The sequence below is a fragment of the Anabrus simplex genome, chromosome 1, assembly GCF_040414725.1.
Source record: "Anabrus simplex isolate iqAnaSimp1 chromosome 1, ASM4041472v1, whole genome shotgun sequence".
Classification (NCBI taxonomy): Eukaryota; Metazoa; Arthropoda; class Insecta; order Orthoptera; family Tettigoniidae; genus Anabrus; species Anabrus simplex.
Window position 1 is genome coordinate 186,525,447 of NC_090265.1, and position 8,993 is coordinate 186,534,439.

The 8,993-nt window shown below is 47.4% G+C and overlaps 3 non-coding genes across 3 annotated transcripts; 2 read left to right on the plus strand and 1 right to left on the minus strand.

Annotated features, from left to right (window-relative positions):
* Positions 1-581: 581 nt before the first annotated feature.
* TRNAL-AAG (transfer RNA leucine (anticodon AAG)) lies at positions 582-661 on the plus strand. The gene has a single exon. It is a non-coding gene; the product is annotated as a tRNA-Leu (tRNA).
* A 7,582-nt stretch (positions 662-8,243) lies between these two features.
* On the plus strand, positions 8,244-8,323 carry TRNAL-AAG (transfer RNA leucine (anticodon AAG)). Its single transcript has one exon. It is a non-coding gene; the product is annotated as a tRNA-Leu (tRNA).
* A 184-nt stretch (positions 8,324-8,507) lies between these two features.
* Positions 8,508-8,587, minus strand: TRNAI-UAU (transfer RNA isoleucine (anticodon UAU)). The gene has a single exon. It is a non-coding gene; the product is annotated as a tRNA-Ile (tRNA).
* Positions 8,588-8,993: the final 406 nt, after the last annotated feature.

An 8,993-nucleotide genomic window follows, 5' to 3' on the forward strand; every position in this document is an offset into this window, starting at 1 on the left:
ATTTAGCCGGTAATTTAATTTCCACGTGTTTACTGCCCGGTGCCCTTAGAGAATTGGGAACATTGAATTTCTCCCTCAAGGGCAGTGCCCTGGAGCTTCAGGCTCTTGGTCGGAGATACAACTGTGGAGTATGACCAGTACCTCGCCCAGGCGGCCTCACCTGCTAAGCTGAACAGGGGCCTTGTGGAGGGATGGGAAGATTGGAAGGGATAGACAAGGAAGAGGGAAGGAAGCGGCCGTGGCCTTAAGTTAGGTACCATCCCGGCATTCGCCTGGAGGAGAAGTGGGAAACCACGGAAAACCACTTCCAGGATGGCTGAGGTGGGAATCGAACCCACCTCTACTCAGTTGACCTCCCGAGGCTGAGTGGACCCCGTTCCAGCCCTCGTACCAATTATCAAATTTTCGTGGCAAAGCCGGGAATCGAACCCGGACCTCCGGGGGTGGCAGCTAATCACGCTAACCACTACACCACAAAGGCGGACCGGAACTTTAATTGATAAAGAAAAATATATGGTATGTTGTCAGAATTTTAGCGACAAAAGGAATTGTCAGTTTTCCGTACTACTGCGCGGTACGGCGGTAGCGTGGCCGAGCGGTCTAAGGCGCTGGTTTAAGGCACCAGTCCGAAAGGGCGTGGGTTCGAATCCCACCGCTGCCAGGACTTTTTAAATAGCTACGGAGCATTCACAGTGAAATGAAGGTAAACATTTTATACATGATTACTAGAGCACAAGAGATGTCACTCGTATACAACAGAACATCATCTTGCAAAGTTGAACAAATAACGAAGAAGGTTGTATTTTATACCAAACTCAACGTTCCTACTAAGTTAAAACAGGGTTGGCAGTGGTGGGATTCAAACCCACGCAGTTTCGGACTGGTGCCTTAAACCGCTCGGCCACGCTACCCACATAAGCGCTGTTCCGCACAAGATCACAATAGTAAATGGAATACAGTTCCCACACTCAAGCCCCTCTAAAAAATGTCTCTTATATCATGCTCCCTGGACAGGCAAAATATGAAATTTCACGCTCTAAACCATCCAGTATTATATCTACGAACGGGGAAGTTTAGATGGCAAGTTCATGTTACCTTTCTTGCTAAATTAATGGGTTTACTGTCCACGGTTGGTTTTTCCCTCGGACTCAGCCGGGGAGGTGTCGTCCCATTTGCGATCACTCTTATCAGTGACATACAAACAGTCAGGTTGCTGTGAGGAAATTCCCTACTGAAGGACTGGTACATGAACACATCACTCAAGTAACTGGTGAAACTGCATACAGTACTACGATCTTTAGGAATCGTATGTTGAAATTCAACCATCCGCCTCTGTAGTGTAGTGGTTAGTGTGATTCACTGTCATCCCTAGCGGCCCGGGTTCAATTCCTGCCTCTGCCACGAAATTTGAAATTTGAAAAACGAGTCTGAATCTCCAGGACACTGCCTTTGAGGTGGTAGAGGTGGGATCTCTTGCAAAATCCGGGGGAAAAACCGACCCTGGAGGGAAAACAGGGTAAACAGATTACCAACGAACGAAGTGAGCACTGCACAAAATATAATTAGCCTACTTTCATCTGTCTGTATGTATATCTACTCATTAATCTCGTTTCTTCATACCGGGTCGGGAGGACATGAGATTAATTTATCGTAATAGTTTTTCCTCCAGGGTCGGTTTTTCCCTCGGACTCAGCGAGGGATCCCACCTCTACCGCCTCAAGGGGAGTGTCCTGGAGCTTCAGACTCTGAGTCTGATGATACAACTGGGGAGGATGACCAGTACCTCGCCCAGGCGGCCTCACCCACTATGCTGAACAGGGGCCTTTGGGGGGTAGGAAGTTTGGAAGGGATAGACAAGGAAGAGGGGAGGAAGCGGTCGTGGCCTTAAGTTAGGTGCCAGCCCCGGCATTAGCCTGGAGGAGAAGTGGGAAAGCACGGAAAACCACTTCCAGGATGGCTGCGGACTGAATGGATCACCCCTCTACTCATTTGACCCCCGAGGCTTAGTGGACCCCGTTCCAGCCCTCCTACAACTTTTCAAATTTCGTGGCAGAGGCGGGAATAGAACCCGCGCCTCTGGGACTGGCAGGTAATCACACTAACCACTACACCACAGAGGGGGACAGATTAATTTATAAGGGATGTTTCTACGGCCGGATGCCCTTCCTGGCACCAACCTCAGTTGAGGACCTAATGAATACGAAATGTGGGACTCAGCTCTGGCCTATGAATAGGAACTGTGCCGGCATTTTCCTGGAAGTGAAAATGTTAAGCTACTCTGAGAACAGCTGATGGTGGGGTACGAATCCACAGTTTTCCCGAATAGACGGCTTTGCTTCATAGCCGTAGCGCGTTAAAACGCGCGGCCACTCAGCCTGCTTTCACCTTTAGAAATAAAATTATAATTTTTGTCTGTACGCTCGCATTAGATGTACAATATTTTAGAAATTAATGTCAAGAAAATATTTAAATTAAAATAAGTTGAAGAAATGAAAATCTATAATGATAGCGCGGAATGATGAGATTGAATTCCGGAAATAGTGGGTTCGAACCCCATTGTCGGTAGCCCTGAAGATGGTTTTCCGTGGTTTCGTATTTTCACAACAGGCAAAATAATCCTGGGGCTGTACCTTAATTAAGGCCGCTTTCTTCACTCCTAGCCCTTTCCTATCTCATTGTCGCCATAAGACCTATATGTGTCGGTGCGATGTACAGCCGGCGATGAAAAACCCATGTCACCCAACATCCCCGACTTTTCCATAAATTTCTGTAAGAGTAGCCGTTATACAAATCTCAAGGCTTGCATTTATTCCTCTCAATGATCTGATTGTCTTAAGTAAGCACGCAGTTAACAACATAACAGTGGCTGCCTGGCCGAGGCGGCGAGGAGTGCTCTGTTCGCCTGGAAGGGCGTGGGTTCGAAACCCCGTAAGGGGGTCGTAAAATATATGAAACGAGATTTCCACTTCCGGAGGTGCATATTGCTCTGAGGTTCACTCAGCCTACACCAAAAATGAGTACCAGGTTAATTCTTGGGGGCAAAGGCGGCCGGGCGTAGAGCTAAGCACTCTACCCCATCACGTGCCGAAGTTAACAATGATGGAAGCCTTTACCTTCCACTCCTGCAAGGGCTTTCATGGCCTCCACGGAGGTGACTTAACTTAACAAAAGCTGCAACAACGATGTATGTCTACAACTGGAATAATTACCGTATGCTAAAAACTATAGAGTAATATTATCTCAAAAGCCTTCAGGAGAGAGGTTGTGTGGAGTACGCCCAAATTAGTAGTTCCCCTGCTGCATAGACGTTAGAAACCCCTCATAGGCTGCTGATAATTTTACAGCCGTCGCAAATGGGACACGAACTGGTCTTTCTTCACAATCTTGTTTTGCAAAGTAATGGGAGTGATCGCAAATGGGACACAGCCCCGACGGATCTCACCATTCACAACAAGGGCAAAGTCCTTGAGAATAGGACTCTTTGTTGGAAGATACAACTGGGGAGTATAACCAGTACTGCGACCAGGCGGCCTCACTTGCTATGCTTAACCATTTACTGCATACTGTTGCCGCCAGACAACGTCTGATTTTCCTTCCTTCCTTCTTTCTTTCTTTCTTTCTCTCTTTCTTCTTCTTTGTCATTCTGCTTACCCTCCAGGGTCGGGTTTTTCCTCGGAATCAGCGAGGGATCCAACCTCTACCACCTCAAGGACAGTGTCCTGGAGCTTCAGACTCTTTCTTGCTACCTTAATCGGTTTACGTTCCAGGGTTGGTTATTCCCTCGGACTCAGCAACGGATACAACCTCCTTGGTATCTAGGGCAGTGCCCTGGAGCATAGGACTTTGGGTCGGGGAATACAGCTGGATACTAGGACCAGTACTTCGCCCAGGCCGCCTCACCTGCAATGATGAACAGAGGAATGATGTGGCGAATGGGAATACTGGAAGAGGGAGACAAGGAAGTGGCCGTGGCCTTAAGTTAGTTACAATCCCGGCATTTGCCTGGAGGAGAAATGCGAAACCACAGAAAACCACTTCAAAGACAGCAGAGCCGGGAAACGAACAAGGACCTCCGGGGGTGGCAGCATATCACGCTAAATACTACGGACGGAACTTTAATTGGTAAAGAAAAATATATGGTATGTTGGCAGAATTTTAGCGACAAGAGGAATTGTCAGTTTTCCATACTACTGAACTACACGTCGTTAGCGTGGCCCAACGGTCTAAGGCGCTCATTTAAGGCACCACACCGAAAGGGCGTGGATTCGAATCCCACCGCTGCCAGGACTTTTTAAATAGCTACAGAGCATTCACAGTGAAATGAAGGTAAACATTTTATACATGATTACTAGATCACAAGAGATGTCACTCGTATACACACAGAGGATCATCTTGCAAACATGAACAAGTAACGAAGGAGATTTTATACCAAAATCAACGTTCCTACTAAGTTGAAATAGGGTTGGCATCGGTGGGATTCGAACCCACACCCTCCCGGACTGGTGCCTACAACCAGCGCCTTCGACCGCTCGGCCACGCTACCCACACGTCCACGGCTCCGGACAAGATCACAATAGCAAATGGAATACAGTTCCCACACTCAAGCCCCTCTAAAAAATGTCTCTTATATCATGCTCCCTGGACAGGCAAAATATGCAATTTCAGGTTCTAAACCATCCAGTATTATATCTACGAACGGGGAAGTTTAGATGGCAAGTTCATGTTATCTTTATTACTATCTTAATCGGTTTACCGTCCAGGGTTGGTTTTTTCCCTCGGACTCAGCCAGGGAGGTGTCGTCCCATTTGGGATCACTCTTATCAGTGACATAAAAACAGTCAGGTTGCGCTGAGGAAATTCCCTACTGAACGACTGCTACAAGAACACATCCCTCAAGCAAATGGTGAAACTGCATACAGTACTAGGATTCTTACGAATCGTATGTTGAAATTCAACAATCCGCCTCTGTGGTGTAGTGGTTTGTGTGATTAGCTGCCACCCCTAGAGGCCCGCGTTCGATTCCTGGCTCTGCCACGAAATTTGAAATTTGAAAAGTGAGTCTGAATCTCTAGGACACTGGCCTTGAGGCGGTAGAGGTGGGATCCCTTGCAAAGTCTGAGGGAAAAACCGACCCTGGAGGGTAAACAGATTACGAACGAACGAAATAAGCACTGCTCAAAATATAAATAGCCTACTTTCATCTGTTGTATGTATGTCTACTGCTTCATCTCGTTCCTTGATACCGAGTCGGGATGAGATGAGATTAATATTTCGTAATCGGTTTACCCTCCACGGTCGGTTTTTACGTCGGACTAAGCGAGGGATCCCACCTCTACCGCCTCAAGGGCAGCACCCTGGAGCTTCAGACTCTGCGTCTGAGGATACAAATGCGGAGGATGACAATTACCTCGCCCAGCCGCCCTCACCCACTATGCTGAGCAGTTCCTTTTTTTTTTTGGGTGGGGGGGGGAGTTTGGAAGAGATAGACAAGGAAGAGGGAAGTAAGCGGCCGTGCTCTTAAGTTAGGTATCATCCCGGCATTTGCCTGGATGAGAAGTGAGAAACCACGGAAAACCACTTCCAGAATGGCTGAGAAGGGAATCGATCCCCCCTCTAATCATTTGACCTCCCGAGGCTGATTGTACCCCGTTCCAGCCCTCGTATAACTTCTCAAATTTCGTGGCAAAGCCGAGAATCGAACCCGCTCCTCTGGGGCTGGCAGCTAATCACACTAACCACTACACCACAGAGGCGGACACATTAATTTATAAGGGATGTTTCTACATCCGAATGCCCTTCCTGGCACTACCTCAGTTGAGGAGCTAATGAATATGAAATGTGGGACTGTACTGGCATTTTCCTGGAAGTGAAAATGTTAAGCTACTCTGAGAACAGCTGACGGTGTGGTTCGAATCCACAGGTTTCCCGAATACAGAGCTTTGCTTCATAGCCGTAGCCCGTAAAATCGCGCGGCCACTCAGCCTACTTTCACCTTTGTAAATCATCATCATCATCATCATCATCATCATCATATGTTTACCCTCCAGGTTCGGCTTTTCCCTCGGACTCAGCGGGGGATCCCACCCCTACCGCCTCAAGGGCAGTGTCCTGGAGCTGCAGACTCTTGGTCGGGGGATACAATTGGGGAGTATGACCAGTACCTCGCCCAGGCGGCCTCACCTGCTATGGTGAACAGGTGCCTTAGAGGGGGACGGGAAGATTGGAGGGGATAGGCAAGGATGAGGGAAGGAAGCGGCCGTGGCCTTTAGTTAGGTACCATCCCGGCATTCGCCTGGAGGTGAAGTGGGAAACCACGGAAAACCACTTCGAGGATGGCTGAGGTGGGAATCGAACCCACCTCTACTCAGTTGACCTCCCGAGGCTGAGTGGACCCCGTTCCAGCCCTCATACCACTTTTCAAATTTCGTGGTAGAGCCGGGAATCGAACCCGGACCTCCGGGGGTGGCTGCTAACCACTACACCACAGAGGCGACCTTTATAAATAAAATAATTTTTGTCTGTACGCTCGGATTAGAAATTAACGTCAAGAAAATATATAAATTAAAAGAAATTGAAGAAATGAAATTATATAATGATAGCGCGGAATGGTGAGATTGAATTCCAGAAATAGTGGGTTCGAACCCCATTGTCGGTAGCCCTGAAGATGGATTTCCGTGGTTTCGTATTTTAACAACAGGCAAAATAATGCTGGGGCTGTACCTTAATTAAGGCCGCTTTCTTCACTCCTAGCCAATTCCTATCTCATTGTCGCCATAAGACCTATATGTGTCGGTGCGATGTAAAGCCGGCGCTGAAAAACCCATGTCACCAAACATCCCCAACTATTCCATAAATTTCTGTAAGAGTATCCATTATATAAAGCTCAAGGCTTGCATTTATTCGTCTCAATGACCTGCATGTCTCAAGTAAGCACGCAGTTAACAACATAAGAGGGGCTGCCTGGCCGAGGCGTTAAAGGCGTGCTCTGTTCGCCCGTCAGGAAGGCGTAAAATTTAAGAGACGAGATTTCAATTTCCGGAGGTGCATATGGCCCTGAGGTTCACTCAGCCTACACCAAAGAGCTAAGCACTCTACCCCATCACGTGCCGAGGTTAACAATTGTGGAAGCCTTTACCTTCCATTCCTCCAAGGGCCCTCATGGCCTGTACGGAAGTGACTTTGCTTAACATCATAATAACAAAAGCAGCAACAACGATGTATGTCTCCAGCTGGAATAATTACCGTATGCTAAAAACTATAGAGTAATATTATCTCAAAAGCCTTCAAGAGAGAGGTTGTGTGGAGTACGCCCAAATTAGTAGTTCCCCTTCTGCATGGACGTTGGAAAACCCTCGTAGGCTGCTGATAATTTTAAAGTCGTGGCAAAAGGGACACGAAGTGGTCTTTCTTCATAATTTTGTTTTCCACAAAAATGGGAGTGATCGCAAATGGGACAAATTCGCGAGGGATCCCACCTTTCACATCAAGTGCAATGTCCTTGAGCATATGGCATTCTGTTGGAAGATACAACTGGGGAGTATGACCAGTACTTCACCCAGGCGGCCTCACTTGCTATGCTTAACCATTTAAAGCATACTGTTGCCGCCAGACTACATCTGATTTTCTTTCTTTCTTTCCTTCCTTCTTTCTTTCTTCCTTTCCTTTTCTCTTCTTCTTTCTTAATCTGCTTACCCTCCAGGGTTGGTTTTCCTCCTTGAATCAGCGTGGGATCCCACCTCTACCGCCTCAAGGACAGTGTCCTGGAGCGTCAGACTCTTTCTTGCTACCTTCATCGGTTTACGTTCCAGGGTTGGTTTTTCCCTCGAACTCAGGGACGGATCCCACCTCTTCGGTATCTAGGACAGTGTCCTGGAGTATAGGACTTTGGGTCGGGGAATACAGCTGGATAGTAGGACCAGTACTTCGCCCAGGCTGCCTCACCTGCAATGATGAACAGAGGCCTGAAGTGGCGAATGGAAAACTGGAAGGGGCGGACAAGAATTTGGCGTGGCCTTAAGTTAGTTACCATCCCTGCATTTGCCTGGAGGAGAAGTGGGAAACGACGGAAAACCACTTCCAAGATGGCAGAGCCTGGAATCGAACCCAGGTTTCTTGGGGTAGCAGCTAATCACACTAACTACTACGGAAGGAACTTAAATTGATAAAGAAAAATATAAGGTATGTTGTCAGAATTTTAACGACAAGATTAATTGTCAGTTGTCTGTACTACTGAGCGGTACGTCGGTAGCGTGGCCGAGCGGTCTAAGGCGCTGGTTTAAGGCACCAGTCCGAAAGGGCGTGGGTTCGAATCCCACCGCTGCCAGGAACTTTTATATAGCTACGGAGCATTCACAGTTAAATCAAGGTAAACATGTTATACGTGATTACTAGAGCACAAGAGACGTCACTCGTATACAGACTGATGACCATCTTGCAAACATGAACAAGTAACGAAGGAGATTGTATTTTATACCAAAATCAACGTTCCTACTGAGTTAAAATACGGTTGGCAGCGGTGGGATTCGAACCCACGCCCTTTCGGACTGGTGCATAAAACCAGCGCCTTCGACCGCTCGGCCACGCCACCCACACATACGCGGCTCCGGACAAGATCATAATAGCAAATGGTATACAGTTCCCACACTCAAGCCCGTCTAAAAAATGTCTCTTATATAATGCTCCCTGGACAGGCAAAATATGAAATTTCACATTCTAAACCATCCAGTATTATATCTACGAACGGGGAAGTTTAGATGGCAAGTTCATGTTATCTTTCTTGCTATCTTAATCGGTTTACCGTCCAGGGTTGTTTTTTTTTCCCTCGGACTCAGCCTGGGAGGTGTCGTCCCATTTGGGGTCACTCTTATCAGTGACATACAAACAGTCAGGTTGAGCTGAGGAATTTCCCTACTGAAGGACTCCTACAGGAACACATCCCTCAAGCTACTGGTGAAACTGCATACAGTACTAGGATTCTTACGAATCGTATGTTG